Source organism: Zophobas morio, unplaced genomic scaffold (assembly GCF_036711695.1).
Source record: "Zophobas morio isolate AGI-343-1 ecotype UQ-CSIRO unplaced genomic scaffold, CSIRO_AGI_Zmor_V1 ptg000018l, whole genome shotgun sequence".
NCBI lineage: Eukaryota > Metazoa > Arthropoda > Insecta > Coleoptera > Tenebrionidae > Zophobas > Zophobas morio.
Window position 1 is genome coordinate 5,936,352 of NW_026972123.1, and position 17,899 is coordinate 5,954,250.

Here is a 17,899-nt window from a genome sequence, read left to right on the forward strand (position 1 = left end):
ATATGTCGTAAAAAAATCAACGTATGCTGGTCCCGACTGCGATTATGGTTTAAATATTTTTTAGAAAATCCTGTCATGGATGTAGAAACATTTGTGACTGCCAAAGAGGTTTTTTTGAGAAAATTATCTTTGAATTTAGACCAAATTGAAATAGACACTAGGCAACAGGCACATTTGGGCAAAAGAAAAAGAAATTAGGGTTACGGCTTCAAATTTTGGACTTATTTACAAACTTAGACCGACTACAACAACAGCTAAAACTATGGAGTCTCTGTTGTACAGTACATTTAGAGGTAATAGTCATACATATTATGGACAACCAAGTGAGGAAAAAGCTGTCAAGTGTTTTGAAATAAATAAAAATATAAAAACTGAACGGTGTGGCTTGTTTATTTCAAAACAATTTCCTTACTTGACTGCTAGTCCAGACAGGATTCTAGAGGATAGGAGTGCATTAGTCGAAATTAAATGCCCTTCAAAATCGCAAGATTTGTCTCCCGAAGAAGCGGTTAGAAAAAAAATAATCAAATTTTGTACATTGACAGACAGAATTGAAACTAAAAAAAAATCATGATTACTACTTTCAAGTCCAGGGACTAATGCTTGTTACGGGTGTTTCACAAGTTTATTTTGTTGTGTGGACACCCAAAGGAATTAATATAGAAAAAAACGAAGAAATATGTAAAAAAGATGGCAGATAAACTTGGCAGATTTTACTTTGGCGCATTATTGCCCTAAATAATTGATTTGAGAAGAAAGAGGAACCTGCCTTTGAGATTTTTTTTAAATAAATAAAATTTATTTCTATTTTTGTATGTACTTTAGTAATTTATTAGGAGTACATTTTTCATCACCAAAACTTGCATATTTTTATTATAAATATATTTTGAAAATGATCTCTCGGCAAATGAAAACACTTTTTCGAGTAAACAATGAAGGGAGAAGTTACAGGGCGTAGGGCTTTTTTAAAAAACTTCCTTTCTGGGATAAGTAGTAGATACACTTAGCTACTTATACGTGTTAAACAAAAGCTGTATTTTCTATATTTTTTATTATAATTATAAATATGTTTATTAGTTTTATTAATTAACAAAGCAAAATATATATTAACAATAATATTACAATGAATTTTTAGTAATCATGTGTATTGAATTCAGGATCCTGAGTGGAGTAAAAATATTATAGTTCCCCAGTTTTAATTCGGTTTTATGATAGTACCTCATTGCGTAAAAGTTAATTTCCTTAACAATAGATTACTACGGACGGTCCTGGCGGCTTGTTATAAAACTGAGTTCCTTGCCATAAATTAGAAAAATCAGCCGAGAACTCTAATAACAATCAGCTTATGGTAGAGCAGGCGATAAGGGTTTTACCTGGAAAGTCGCTTCCGTAAATTTTAGTAGCGCTCCTATCGTCAAAGTACTGAACTAACTGCTCAAATTCTGTCGAATTGATACCCATTTTTTCAATAATTGTTAGTTTTTGTTAAAAACTCTGCTAACCAATAGATCATTAATTTTCCTCTGATATTCCTGTTAAAATTATTCGACGTATTTTGCATTAATTTGTGGTATATTTTGATTTTAATAAACACATTATTATTTAAACAAATTATACCACTAAGAAACATTTAATGACTCTGCGCCCTGTAAAAAGTGATGTTTTATCCATGTGCGAATTTTCAAGCGATTCTATGATGGTTATGATTCAAAAAACTTGAAAAGAAAACATACAATGGTGCTTTTTTTACGATATTTCTCAGCCATATTTTTTTAATTGATTGAACTGGTCTCTGCGTTCTAGAATATGAAAAAAGCTCCCCTTAATTTTGGAGTTTTATCTCCTTTCTTGTCGCATTATAGAGCTCGGTGTCGGTGTCGGTGTCGAGGTCGCCGAGTTGCTATAAATTCTATAAATTCGTTTTCGTTGTAATCTGATCCATTAATAAATTTAGTCTAATTTTTTCACTTTTGTCATTATTTGGTATTGACAACTTTGTTATTTTTTTGTGATTGCTATGATTGGTTATTAAACGAAGTCGTCTCTTGGGTGTCCCATTGCTGTAATATTTTAGGTGTCTTTTAACATTATCGTGTAGATAGTAGAACGCTAACTAAAGTCGACTTGTGCGTCCCCACCAAGAGTTCACTGACGTCAATCAAAAAAATCATTAAACAAACATTCATTCGAAGAATGAATCTGCCGCATCAGGCATTTCGCAGGAATTTCCAGCTTCCATCCTGCGAGGAACAAAACCCTCCGCCGAGGACCCCGTGCGTCCGTCCACTAGCCCGCGGAGCACTTCAAACACCCGGTCCGGACAAAGCCGTCCGATCTGTGCTCGATGGACCGAAACCGAGTCTTCACCTCTCTCGGCGAGTGACAAAAACTTATGCATTTGGCACGGCTCGGTTAACACAGTACACAAATCATTTGATTCGATTATAGATGCCTCTTGGCGGTCCTCGGATCTATGCTTATTATCTGGCGGATCGTCGCCGCTCTTAATTTTTCGCGTTGGACACGGAGCGCTGGCGGAAGAGCGAGCCTCCACGGCGGTGCCTAATCGGGAAACTGTGTAAATTAAAAGCGAAAGAGTGGATGTTTTGACGTCTTCTGTGTTCTGCGAGATGACGAGGTCGTGAAGCGTGGAAGCCGAGCGGCGGGTTTAGATGGGAATTAGTCGTGGCTTTTGTGACGGACTGTCGGATTATACAGTTATTGAGGTCTTCTTTGGCGTGGAGACGGGGTCGGTGAAGGTGCTGTCGGGTTTGGTGACGATATAGTTGGCGATGTGGAGCAGAGATGACAAGGTGGGACGGGATAACCCAAGAGACGAATTTGGAAGTCGAGGATAATGGGCGAATACTCCAATCTCACTTCTGTATAAAATCATTAAAGTTTGGGGAATTCACGGCATAGGTCACCATAAAAATCAAAGATTCAACTACCGGTTAATAGCAGGTCAATGTTTCCACATTCATTACAAAAAAATATTAAGTTATTTAGACAGAATTTAATTTTTTTTTAATTCGACAAATAGAGGTCTTTAAAATTCTTTCAATTCTTGAGAAACTAACCAATAAGGCGACTAGATTTTTTTTAAATTATTGAAAAATGACACTGAAGACTTCAAGTTTCTTTCAATTCTTTTCAGAAACGAAACATCCGGATCCTCAGATTTTTTCAGATTTTTTGGACAACTGAGCAACAGGGACCCCATTATTCTTTAAAAAATACACAAAAGGCCTCAACATTCTTTCAATTTTTTTCAAAAACTGAACGCCAGAGATCCGTATTTTTTTTAATTAATTCAAACACAAGCAATACAAGGTCCTCAAGAACCGGAAACACCAGGGATCACGAAGAGACTGTTAAAATTTTTGGTAAATTAAAGACCAAGGACACCAAAATTCTTTTAAATTCTTAAAAAAGACAGCAAGGACCCACCGAAAAGTTAACACTGAATTTTTTTCAAAAAACAGGCAGTAGAGACAGTAAAATTGTTTCAATTTTTTTTTTGGTCTCGGTGTTAAAAAATCAAGAATTCTTTTAAATTGTTAAAGAAGACACTAACAACTTCAAGATCTTTTCAAATTTTTTCAAAAACCAAACACCGGGCATTACGAAGATACCTTCAAGTATTTTAAAAGATTAAACAACAGGGATCCCCAGAATTCCTTTAAAGCTTCAAAGAAAAGACTAAAAATCTCCAGATTCTTACACATTTTTTTTAACAAAACGGCAGGGATCCTCAAGATTCTTTCAATTTTTTTGGATAAATACCAGGGACTCCAGAATTCTTGAAAAAAGACACCAAGGACTTCAAAATTTTTCAATTATTTTCAAAAACTGAACAGAAGCAGGTTTTTTTTTTATAAAACAGTAAAAGCCACCAAAACTCTTTGAAATTCTTAAAATAAGGTACTAATGATTGCAAGATTCTTCCAAATTTTTTACACAAACCAAACACCATCAAGATGGTTTCAGGTTTTTAAAAAAACCAACGACTACGGCCTTCAATTTTTTTTTAATTATAAAATTAAAAAAGGAACTAAAGCTTCAAGGTTCTTTCAATTAAAAAAAAAAAAGACTTAGGATTCCTAAGATTCAAAAAAACAAACAGCACGGAGCACCAGAATTTCCAAGAAAATTCTTAAAGAAAAATACCAACAACCTCAATTTTTTTCAAAAACCAAACACAGGTCCACAAGATTTTTTCAAAATTTTTTAAGAACTAACCAACAAGGTCTACTGTTTTTAAATTTTTGAAAAAGACACTTATAAAAATCAAACCGTCATCCCAAAATTTTTCTAAATTTTTTCAATAACAAGCTCAAGATTCTTTTATTTTTTTTTAACCTAACACCAAGAATCACGAAGATTTTTTAAAATTAAAAAAACAAACAGCAAGGACCATCAGGATTTACAAGAAAATTCTTAAAAAAAGATACCAAAGACCTCACTATTTTTTCAATTTTTTTTCAAAAATTAAACATCAGAAGTCCCAAAGATTATTTCAAAATTTTTGAAAAACTAACCAACAACGCTTCCAGAATGTTTTGAAATTTGTAAAGGACACTAAAAAACTCAAGTTTCTTTCAAATTTTTTCAAAAACAAAACTATCGTTTCAAAATTTTTCTAACTTTTTTCAATAACAACCTCAAGATTCTTTATTTTTTTTTTTTTAATTAAACACCACGGATCACGAAGATTCTTTCAGATTAAAAAAAAAAACAAACAGCGAGGACCACTAGAATTTAAAAGAAAATTCGTAAAGAAAAGGCACCAAAAACATTGAGATTCTTTCAACTTTTTTTCAAAAACCAAACACCAGAGGTCCCAAAGATTCTTTCAAAATTTTTGAAAAACTAACCAATAACGCCTCTAAAATGTTTTTAAATTTTTAAAAAAGGAACTAAAGAATTCAAGCTTTCTTAAAATTTTTTCATAAACAAAACTGAAATCCCAAAGTTTTTCTAAATTCTTCATTAACAACCTCAAGATTTTTTTTTTAACTTAACACCAAGGATCACGAAGATTCTTTCAGATTTAAAAGAAAAACAAACAGCAAGGACCACCAGAATTAAAAAAAAATTCGTAAAGAAAATACACCAAAGACGTCAATATTCTTTAAATTTTTTTTCAGAAACCAAACACTAGAGGTCCCCAAATTCTTTTAAAATTTTTGAAAAACTAACCAACAACGCTTCCAGAATGTATTTAAATTTTTAAAGGACACTAAAAAACTCAAATTTCTTTCGAATTTTTTCAAAAATAAATAAACTGGCTTCCCAAAATTTATTTCTCATTATCAACCTCAAGATTCTTTATTTTTTTTTTATCAAACACCACGGATTGCGAAGATTCTTTCGAATTAAAAAAAAAAACAAACAGCAACGACTACCAGAATTTAAAAGAAAATTCGTAAAGAAAAGACACCAAAAACCTTAAGATTCTTTCAACTTTTTTTCAAAAACCAAACACCAAAGATCCCGAAGATTCTTTCAAAATTTTTGAAAAACTAACCAATAACGCCTCCAAAATGTTTTTAAAATTTAAAAAAAGGCACTAAAGAATTCAAGCTTCCTTAAAATTTTTTCAAAAACAAAACTGAAATCCCAAAATTTTTCTAAATTTTTCATTAACAACCTCAAGATTTTTTTTTTTAACTTAATACCAAGGATCACGAAGATTCTTTCAGATTTAAAAAAAACAAACAGCAAGGATCACCAGAATTAAAAAAAAACCGTAAAGAAAAGACACCAAACACCTCAATATTCTTTAAATTTTTTTTCAAAAACCAAACACTAAAGGTACCCAAGATTCTTTTAAAATTTTTGAAAAACTAACCAACAACGCTTCCAGAATGTTTTGAAATTTTTAAAGGACACTAAAAAACTCAAGTTTCTTTCAAAATTTTTCAAAAACAAAATTATCGTTTCAAAATTTTTCTAAATTTTTTCAATAACAACCTCAAGATTATTTAATTTATTTTTTAATTAAACACCACGGATCACGAAGATTCTTTCGGATTAAAAAAAAAACAAACAGCAACGATCTCTAAAAGTTAAAAGAAAATTCGTAAAAAAAGACACCAAAAACCTTGAGATTCTTTCAACTTTTTTTCAAAAACCAAAGAGAGGTCCCGAAAATTATTTAAAAATTTTTGAAAAACTGGCATTCCAGAATTTTTCTAAATTTATTCAGTATAAGCAATAACAACCTCAAGCCACTTTTTTTTTAACCAAACACAAAGGATCACGACGATTCTTTCAGATTGAAAAAAAACAAAGAAGTGAATAACAGGAACTTCCAGATTTCTTTTAAAGACACGAAAGACCTTGATTTTTTTTTTTAAATCAAACACCTGTGGTCGCCAAGATTCGTTCAAAACTTTTGAAAAACTAACCAAAAGAATATTTTTACATTTTTTCAAAAACAGAACACCAGAGGTTTTCAAAATTCTTTCAAAATTTTTGAAATGACCAGGTAGCCATCAGAGTTTTTTACATTGTGAAAAGAGACACTAACGACTTCAAATTCTTCCAGTAACATATAAATAATAATAATAATAATAAATAACAACTTCAAAATTCTTTCAAACTTTTTCAGATAGAAAAACTCCAACAGCTCTTAAGTTTCTTTCAGAATGTTTGAAAAATTAAACACCAGGGACATCAAAGGCTTCAAGATTTTTTCAGTTTTTCTTTAAAGAAGTTTCTGCAGGTTTTTTCATTCTTTCAAAAACAGATACTAGATCCTTTGAAATTTTTGAAAAACACCAGAATCTTTTTAAATTTTTAAAAACAGAAACTAAGCCCTTCAGGATTACCTGAACAATAGGGACTCCAAGATTCTTCAAAATTTTTCAAAAATAAAATACCGGAAAATTCTCTACTTATTATCTTATTAATTATTACAAACTTATTACATTTAATATACTAATGTACAGCCCTTATGCTCTCTCCGATTGCTTGCCTGCACGGAACAAAGCTTCTATGAATCAGACGTGCATGAACACATTTTATGCTATAAAAAGCGTTCTTTTTAAGTCATATTTAGAACAATCAAAACACGGGAAAAACTATTCCAGTTTATTCTAAAATTTATTAATGATGGACCAGAATTTCTGAAAATGTACTGTACCTACTAAAATAGAACGGATTTTGGCAAATGACATACCTTCTAAGAAAAGAGAGGGTGGGTGGGCGGGGCTGACTACCTGCTAAGATAAAACTGATTTTGGCATATCAAATACTCTCTAAGAAAAGAGAGGGTGGGTCGGTCGGGCGTGTACTTGCTAAGATAAAACTCTTACCTGACCTGTTTATAAGTTAATTTTGGGACTCAGTTTTTTTTTTGAAAAATTTGTAACAATCTGTGTATGTCATTTGCCAAAATCGGTCTTATTTTAGTAAGTACTAGCCCCGTCCACTCACCCTCTCTTTTCTTAGAGGGTATCTCATTTGCCAAAATCAGTTTTATCTTAGCAGGTAGTTAGCCCCGCCCACCCACCCTCTCTTTTCTTAAAGGATATGTTATTTGCCAAAATCAGTTTTTTCTTAGCAGGTAGTCAGCCCCGCCCACCCACCCTCTCTTTTCTTAGAAGGTATGTCATTTGCGAAAATCAGTTCTATCTTAGCAGCTATTAGCTAAGAAAAATCCATTAAAGCATAACCAACTAAACACTAGAGATATTCAACCTGCTACCTGGTAAGATAGAAGTCATTTTGGCAAATAACATACCTTCTAAGAAAAGAGAGGGTAGGTGGGCGGGCTGACTACCTGCTAAGATAAAACTGATTTTGGCATATCAGATACTCTCTAAGAAAAGAGAGGGTGGGTGGGCGGGGCTAGTACCTGTTAAGACAAGACTGACCTTGGCAAATGACATACCCTCTAAGAAAAGAGAGGGTGGGTGGGTGGGGCTCGTACGTACTAAGATAAGACTCTGACCTGACTTGTTTATGAGTTAATTTTGGGACTCTGTCTTTTTTTGAAAAATTTGAAATAATCTGGGTATGTCATTTGCCAAAATCGGTCTTATCTTAGCAGGTAGTTAGCCCCGCCCACCCACCCTCTGTTTTCTTAGAGAGTATGTTATTTGCCAAAATTAATTCTATCTTAGCAGATACTAGCTAAGAAAAATCCATTAAGGCACAACCAACTAAACACTAGAGATGTTCAAAATTTCTATCTTGTACATATATCTAAACTTGTAATATTTCCAAATTTTGATAATGTTTTGTAAAAGTTACTCATCACTCCCTGCTACGATAAAACTGATTTTGGCACATTACATATCCTCTAAGAAAAAAGAGGGTGGGGGGCGGGGCTGACTACCTGCCAAGATAAGACTGACCTTGGCAAATGATATACCCTCTAACAAAAGAGAGGGTGGGTGGGCGGGGCTAGTACCTGCTAAGATAAGACTCTGACCTGACTTGTTTTTGAGTTCATTTTGGAATTCAGTTTTTTTTTTTTTTGAAAAATTTAAAACAATCTGGGTATGTCATTTGCCAAAATTAGTCTTACATTAACAGGTTAAAAATAAGGTTATCGTGAGTAAAACCGTCTTCCTGATAATTAGAGTTGTCTGTTAGTGCTTTTTAATAATAATGATAATAATAATGATTTATGGCAAGAAAGCCAACTTAATCTGGCTTTACTACATCACGTAGGTCACGTAGTGTCAACAAGATTCTTTATTACTGTATCCCTTTGAAGGTATTACGCACCAGTGTACATCTAAGGATGCACGCAACACTCACTCTACGACCACGTATTTGCTTAATCCCCGGATCGTTCCGCCCCCTCGATCCGTCCCAATCCCGGAAACAAAGCCGGTCCCCGTCGTAAAAAACGCGTCCTCCTCGATGAAAACGCGTCACGCAATCATCCCGATTGCCCTCCGTTATCACCGCGCCACCCTCCCGGCCGAAATTAAAAGAACACAGTGACATGTGGCCGGCACTCGAAAGTCTTCGCCGAAATTGGGGGGCGCACCGCTTTGCATACGCCCGTAATGACTTAATTCCTCGTAATGGTGCATCTCAGGGCCGCCGCGGGTCTTCGCGCATTCTAATTTTTCCTCGCATGCGACTAGTAGACAAACGAGCGCCGAAATCAGAGGTTGCGTTCGAGTCTAACAGAAGCCATTCGGGAGATAATTTCGAATAATAGAATGCGGGCCCGGAGATATAATTGCGGTCGAGACACGCGTTACGTCAGATGTGTAAGCAGAAGGTGGCCAAGGGGCAACTCGCAGGACAGACGCTAGACGAGAATGCGGCTTGCTGATGACCAAGTACCTACTGCCGACGTGCATATTAATGACGGTTTTAATTGGCAGTGGCGGCCGCCGGGAGGAAATGGCTAACGAATTTCGCGAACGAAGGGGACGAGGAAGAATGGGCTCGGGAAGGCTTTCATTATGGCAGAGTTAAAATAAGAGATGGGTTCTACTTAGGGAATTTTGCTGGAGACGATTTTGGTTGAATTTTTGACAGTTGTCCTGAATTATCTGGGGAAAACGTCTCTATGAACTTGTCTTGAACATGATAATTCGCAATTTATTTATTGGCCACTTTATGTTTTCTCGACGTTTCATGACCCCTACAGTACGAAAAAAGTAGTCTCCCGTTTCCGTCTGTCTGTCTGTCTAGTGTATGTTTCCATTTTTATTAGACACGTAATCTCCGACCGATTGTTGTCAAATTTTGCATGTAAATGGTTAAACGCTGACCAAAATTTGGCTAATCATTCCAACCAATAATTTGATGAATTCAATGAATTGTATTTTAAAATGATTTGAATGTTATACAAAATTATTCTGTACTTGTAGTCTAGGAATCCGCTTTCAGTTTTTTCGCTAAACCTTCAAATTTTCGCAAAAATATTTGCAAGGTATAATAACGTTGTATTACCAACACGGGATACAAGGCTTCGTAGCGTGGATGTTTTCTAGTATAATCCGGCAAATCCAGCTCTGTAAAAAAAAAATTAAATTTGGTGATGATTGACATTCAACATTCTGTGAACGCCACTGTTTTCAGCTCGAAGGGAGAAACTTAATTCAGTGCATGGCAAATATGGGACATATACGGCGGTGGAAGCTTAGATTTTTTTTAATTGCATTGTATATAGTTTTTAACGGGTTTTGATATGCCATTAAATTGTTATTACGGTGATATAAAACATATAGTTTGTCAGTAGATACACTGTGGCACTGATTTTTGAATTTTCGAATTGTTCAATTTTCCGATGTTACAGATTTTGATTTGTATTTTTTGAGTTTTGATTTTTCAACTTTGGAAGTTTTCAATTTTTAGATTTGCAGAGTTCCGACTTTTAATTTTTCGATTTTTCCACTTCTTCATTTTTTCCATTTCACAATATTTACAGTTTTTCATTTATTCAGATTTTGATTTTTCGTTTTTTATTTTCTCATTTTATCGATATTTCAATGTTACGTATAACTTCTCGATTTTCCAATATTTGGTTTTTTGAATTACTGAAATTTCAGTTTCTCAATTCTCGATTTTTCAGTTTTTTGATTTTTATTTTGCAATTTTTGGAGTGTACAGTTCTTTGATTTTTAAAATTTCAATTTTATAGTTTTTCGATTTTTCATTTCTCAGTTACTCAATCTTTACAATTTTTCAATTTCTCAAGTAAGTATCGGACTTTTCAATTTCCCGATTTTTAAGCATTTTAATTTGCTATTTTTAGAATTTTTATTTTAAACTGTTAAATTTTTGGGTTTTTCAACAACTGATTTTTGAATTTTTCTGCTCGATATTTTTATGTTATCGATTTTGGAAGTATGTATTTTTTTTCAATGTTCGATTTTTTTTTATTTTTCTATTTCCCGATTTTTCATTTTCTCGAGTTTTATTTTTTTTTTTATTTTTGGATTTTCAGTTTCAAAATAATCACTTTTAAAATTTTAAATTTTTTGGTTTAGTAACAATTGAATTTTTTTATTTTTTAATGTATGGATATTTCTGATTTTTCGATTTTTCGACTTTTAAGTATTTCTTCTTTTTCCACTTTCGTGGATTTTAACTTTTTGATTTTTAAACTTCGGAATTTCTCGATTTTTCATATATTCAGATTTCGATTTTTTGATTTTGAATTTTTCGATCTTTCGATTTTAAATTTTTACACTTCTACAATTTGCTTAACCTCTATTTTAGTTCTAGTTTAATTTTTTGATTTTAGATTTTTAATGAATTTCTTGACTTTTAGCTTTTCAATTCTTCAATTTTAAAGCTTTTTAATGCACAATTTTTCGTATTTTCACTTTTAAAATTTTTTAGTTTTTCTACAACTAAACATTTCAATTTGCGATTTTTAAATTTTTCATTTTTCGTTTGCAATATTTCAATTTTACAATCCTTTGATTTTGCAGTTTTTGGATTTTTCAGTTATCCGATTTTTCAATATGTATTTGGTTTTTTGAATTACTGAAATTTCTGTTTCTCAATTTCTCGATTTTTCAGTTTTTTGATTTTTATTTTGCAATTTTTGGAGTGTACAATTTTTTCACTTGTAAAATTTTTATTTTACGGTTTCTCGTTTTTTAATTTCTCAATTTCTGGATCTTTGCAATTTTTCAATTTCTCAAGTCTCCGACTTTTCAATTTCTCGATTTTAAAGCGTTTTAATTTGCTATTTTTAGAATTTTTATTTTAAACTGTTAAATTTTTTGGTTTTTTAATTTTTCTGCTCGATATTTTTATGTTATCGATATTGGAAGTTTCAAAGCTTGTATTTATCAGTATTTCGGTTTTTAAAGTTTTCAATTCATTTTTGAAAAAAAAAGATCAAAAGTTCAAAAATCGAAAAATAAAAAAACTAACATTGAAACATTGAAAAACTGAAAAATTAAAAATTGCAACTACCACTTTTAATTTTTCAAATTTTCGATATTTCAATGTTACTTTTCTTAATTTTTCGTTTTTCAAATTTTGAATTTTTCATCTTTTTTCGATTTTTCGTTTCTCAGTTTTTAAAATTTTTGAATTTTTCGTTGATTCACTTGTTAGAATTGTAATTTTTTAACACTTCGTGTTTTATTTTTCGACTTTCCAGGGTTTTGATTTTACAATATTTTATATTTTCAATTCTTTGATCTTTAGTTTTTTGCTCGATTTTTTCATTTTATTCAGAAGTGGTGCGACTTTACAGTTTTTGGATTTACAACTTTTCGAGTTCCCAGTCTTAAATTTTGCAAGTTTCGATTTTTCTATTTTCTTTGTCTTTATTTTTTCATTTCACAATTTTTCGATTTTAGTATTCTTGAATTTTTCAATTTTTCGATTTTTTAATATTTCGATTTTACAATTTTTAATCTTTTCAACATTTGTTGGTGTCAACATTTTTAGAGTTCACAGTTTTTCGCTTTGCACAACTTTAATTTTTCAATTTTCGATTTTTAGTTTTCCAATTCCTCGATCTTTTGATTATAATTTTTCAATTTAATTTTTTTTGCGATATTTAAAGTTTTTTAATTTGCAGTTTTTCGATTTCAATTTTTCATTGATGTAGTTTTTTATTTTTTGATTTTAAATTTTTCAGTTTTTCGATGTTTCAATTTTTCAATTTTATAAATTTTCGATATTCTTATTTCCTGGATATTTGAATTTTTCTACTTTTCAATTTCTCGATATTTTTGATTTTCCGATTTTTATAGTTTTAAATATTTCAATTTTTCTTTTTTTTCCTTCGTGATTTGTAGCTTTTCGTTTTTCAACTTTGGAATTTCTCGATTTTTCGTTTATTCAGATTCGATTTTTTATGTTTAGTTTTTCGATCTTTGGATTTAAAATTTTTACACTTTTGCAATTTTTAATCTCGAATTTTTCAGTTTCTGGAGTATTAATTTTTTCGTTTTCGATATTTAATGAATTTTTAATTTTTCATTTATTCAGTTCTAGTTTGCAATATTTCAATTTTTGCAATCCTTTGATTTTCATTTCCTCAATTTGTCAATGTTTCGGTTTTAGAATTTTGCAGTTATTTGATTTCTCAGTTATCCCAAATTGCAATTTTTTTAAGTTTCACTTTCAAAGTTTTAAATGTTTTTTGATTCTACAACAATATTTTTCAATTTTTCGGTTTTACAATTTTTCGAATTTTTTCATTTCTAGATATTTAAATTTTTCGATTTTTCACTTCGAATTTTTCAATTTTTCTTATTTCACTTTCGCGATTTTATAAATTGTCGACTTTCCAACATTGAACTTTTTCGATTTTTCATTTACATATTCAGTTTTATATTTGCAATATTTCAATGTTACATTTCCTCGATTTTTAGATTTTCAGTTTCTTGATTTTTTGATTTTATAATTTTTCACTTTTAAATTTTCATTTTTTTTTTTCAATGTTGAAAGTATTTTAATTTGCAATTTTTCGTTTATGCAGTTTTTCAATTTTTCGATTTTTAATTTTTCAGTTTTTCGATTTGCAATTTGTCGACTTTAAAAATTTTCGATATTCTCATTTCGTAGATATTTGAATTTTTCTATTTTTGAATTTCTCGATAATTTTGGTTTTCCAATTTTTATAGTTTTAAATGTTTCAATTTTTCTTTTTTCACTTTCGTGATTTGTAACTTTTCGATTTTTCAACTTTGGAATTTCTCGATTTTTCGCTTATTCAGATTTCGATTTTTTATTTTTAATTTTTCAATATTTCGAATTTAAATTTTTACACTTTTGCAATTTTTACTCTATTATAGGAATTTTCAGTTTCTGGAGTTTTAATTTGTTCATTTTTGATTTTTAATGAATTTCTTGACTTTTAGTTTTTTAATTCTTCGATTTTAGAGCTTCGTTATTCACTATTTTTCGTATTTTCACGTTTAAAATTTTCAATTTCTTAGTTTTTCTACAACTGAATTCAGTTTTACAATTTTTTGATTTTCATTGCCTCAATTTCTCGATGTTTCGATTTTGGAATTTTGCAGTTTTTCGATTTCTCAGACTTTCCAATTTTCAGTTTCTTGATATTTCCACTTTTCGATTTTTAGTTTGTAGATTTTTGGATTTTTAATTTTTCAGTTTTACAATTTTTGGATTTTTTTCATTTCTAGACATTTAAAATTTTCGATTTTTCACTTCGAATTTTTAGTTTTCAGTTTCTCGATTTTTTGATTTTATAATTTTTCACTTATTAAATTTTAATTTTTTTTTTTTCAATATTTAAAGTATTTTAATTTGCAATTTTTCGTTTATGCAGTTTTTCAATTTTTCGATTTTTAATTTTTCAGTTTTTCGATTTGCAATTTGTGGATTTTATTATTTTTCGATATTCTCATTTTTCGATATTTGAATTTTTCAATTTTTCAATTTTTCGATATTTTTGATTTTTCGATTTTTATAGTTTTAAATGTTTCAAATTTTCTTTTTTCACTTTCGTGATTTGTAAGTTTTCGATTTTTCAACTTTGGAATTTCTCGATTTTTTGTATATTCAGATTTAGATTTTGTGTTTTTAATTTTTCAATATTTCGAATTTAAATTTTTACAGTTTTGCGATTTTTATTCTATTATAGGATTTTTCAGTTTTTGGAGTTTTAATTTTTTCATTTTTGATTTTTAATGAATTTCTTGACTTTTAGTTTTTTAATTCTTCGATTTTAGAGCTTCGTTATTCACTATTTTTCGTATTTTCACGTTTAAAATTTTCAGTTTCTTAGTTTTTCTACAACTGAATTCAGTTTTACAATTTTTTTGATTTTCATTGCCTCAATTTCTCGATGTTTCGATTTTGGAATTTTGCAGTTTTTCGATTTCTCAGACTTTTCAATTTTCAGTTTCTTGATATTTCCACTTTTCGATTTTTAGTTTGTGGATTTTTGGATTTTTAATTTTTAAGTTTTCGTTTTAAAACTTTTAATACGCAGTTTTTTGAAGTTTCACTTTTACAATTTTAAATGTTTTTTGATTTTACAAAAATATTTTTCAATTTTTCGGTTTTACAATTTTTCGAATATTTTCATTTCTAGATTTTTCGATTTCTCAGTTTTTATTTTCTCGACTTTTTGATTTTATAATTCTTCACTTAATTTAATTTTGATTTTTTTTAATGTTTAAAGTATTTTAATTTGCAATTTTTCTTTTATGCAGTTTTTCAATTTTTCGATTTTTGATTTTTCAGTATTCTCTTTTCCTAGATACTTGAATTTTTCTATTTTTCAGTTTCTGGATACTTTCGATTTTTCAAATTTTCCACTTTTAAATGTTTCGATTCTTCATTTTTCCCTTTCGTGATTTTTAACTTTTCCATTTTTCAACTTTAGAACTCCTCAATTTTTTATTTATCATATTTCGATTTTCTGATTTTCAATTTTTCGATCTTTCGATTTTACATTTTTAACTTCTTCAATTTTTTTCACCTCTTTTAACCGATTTTTTAATTTCTGGAGTCTTAATTTTTTGATTTTCGATTTTTTATGAATTTCTTGACTTTTAATTTTTCAATTCTTCAATTTTAAAGTACAATTTTTCGTTTAGTTTTTCTACAACTAAATTTTTCAGTTTTTCGCTTTTCGTTTGTAGTATTTCAATTTTACAATTCTTTGATTTTGTAGTTTTTCGATTTTTCAGATATCCGATTTTTCAATTTCTGGTTTTTTAATTTTTTCATTTTTCGATTTTTTGTTTGTAGATTTTTTGATTTTTAATTTTCAATTTTTCATTTTTAAAGCTTCTAAAATGCAATTTTTTTGAATTTTCACTTTCGAAGTTTTAATGTTTTTTCGATTGTTTTTTAATTTTTGATTTTACGATTTTTTGATTTTTTATTTATTCATTTTTTTATTTGTTCGATTTTTCAGTTCTATGATTTAACAATTTTTCAAAATTTCAGTTTGAGTAAATTCCTTTTGTAGAAAAATAAAAATAAAAAACCTAAAGAAAATATAAAATTATATCGCCTTCACTGTGGCTCCTCGAGCCTCCAACCAAGCCTAAGATCTCTTTAACAGTTTTAAATTCGCCTCCAGTCGTCAGCTCCGCGTTTCAATTAGTCGCAAGCTCTCAAGCGACCTCCCAAACCCCGGCACGAATTTATTATCCTTATTAAAAATTAATACAAAACGAGCGTGACGTTAACACCGCAACAACATGGAATTAAGATTTCCTCTTATCATTAATATTTCCCGTCTTCCCATGAATAGGATAACGAATGTTCTCGTCCGACAATTTACATACCGGTCTGTATTTATACGCAAAAATATTTTATCATAGATCCGCGCGCTCGTACGTTATGTTAATGAACACTTTCTTCGCGCAGAGGCGAAGTCGTGTCGGAAATTTCACACAGAACGTCGGGAATTTGTTGGTCACTCTGAGGACGCCGAGTGCGTCGGTCCCTCGATTTACCGTTGCTTCTCATTACATTGTCAAAGAATTTCGAGTATGTCCAATGGGTGTCGGAACCGCAGCAAGTAATTTAATGTTCCAATGGCTAATCAAATAAATGGAGCTCGAATTAGTTAAACCAGCAATCATGGCGAAAACGACTTTTGTAAAAAATTAATTGACGATCCTTTGAGCGAGCTGACCAAAAACTGGACCGAAATTAGCGTGAAAAATGGAAAATGGACGGTGGACAAATTGTAGGTTCGATTTGGCACGGTTCGGTTGGACGAAGAATGTAAAGCGGTACGTCATTCGTGGGTTTTTCAATCGGTTTGGTGGGTCGGACTTTCTAAGTAGATATGGTGAGATTTCGCAAAATTTATTTGTATTAAATGTAAAATTTGTATAACATCCATTATTTTGTTTTTGTATGTTATAAATATCAACGATCAATTTCACTTTTTGCAATTCTTCGTTTTGTCAATTTTTCCATTTGCAATTTTTCAATTTTTTATTTTTCTTTTCTACAATTTTTGTGTTGGCAATTCTGAATCATTGACAGCAATGTTAACATGTCAGTTCATAGTTGTCATTTTTGACAAGAGCGCGTCCAATGCGCCTAAATTTAATTTTTACTATCAGGTATACCAACACACAATTTTAAATACGTTGCCAACTTGACAAAAAAATCAGTGTTTTTCGCATTGCCAAGTACAGAACATAATCTTCAAAAGACTGTGGTTTTGGAAAAAAATATTGCACCACACACAACCACAATACAATAATGACCTTTTTCTCCTCGTCCAGGCAATCTCAACCGCTGTCAGATCGGGGCCGTACAAGGCATTAATAATTATTGGATCCAATTACCTGATAAACACATTCCGATAAGACGTCGTCGATTCAATATCGCCGCTTCGGACACCTGTAAGAAGAGGTCCGGACGCGGACATGTGTTGAGGTTTTGTATTTGGGCTGTGCGTTTTTTTGCGTTGCGGCCGAGAGTGTCGGTCGTGATCTTCGGTGGTGTTGGGCCTTTGTCGGTCTTCCGGCCGTCATTAGACTATGAGTCAGCAGCGTGCGGTGTTTGAGCCGTTTCGGACATGTCAAACCATCGAAATGTTTGATGCCAGTTAGATTAATGTTTTTAAGATATTGGTTGTTTCGACGTGACGAGGCGATTCTGGCCGGCCGGACAAGGGAGATGAGAACTGGATGGTGGGTCGAGATGGGCGATGGCGGCCATCTACAAGACGAAGGAGGAGTGATCGGCTTAAATTTGATGATTTTTTGGAACTCCGAGATTGTTTCAAGTTACTTCAAGAACAAGACAAGAGATCCTCAAGATTGTTTTAAACTACTTCAAAAACCAGACACAAGGGGTTCCAGAGATTCCTTTAAACTACTTCAAAAACAAACAAAAGGAGGCCCCGAGATTCTTTTAAACTATGTACTTCAAAAACCAAACACAAGGGATCCCAAAGATTTTTTCAAATTACTTCAAAAAAAAAATCAAAAGGGGCCCC

The 17,899-nt window shown here is 31.1% G+C and overlaps 1 protein-coding gene across 1 annotated transcript in view; it reads right to left on the minus strand.

The window, feature by feature from the left end:
- Positions 1 to 17,474: 17,474 nt before the first annotated feature.
- Positions 17,475 to 17,899, minus strand: part of LOC135131081 (uncharacterized) — a 782,641-nt gene continuing 782,216 nt past the window's right edge. The window contains exon 8 of the mRNA XM_064058612.1: positions 17,475 to 17,619. The gene's annotated coding sequence lies outside the window, so the exon portion shown is untranslated. The remainder of the gene's footprint in view (positions 17,620 to 17,899) is intronic.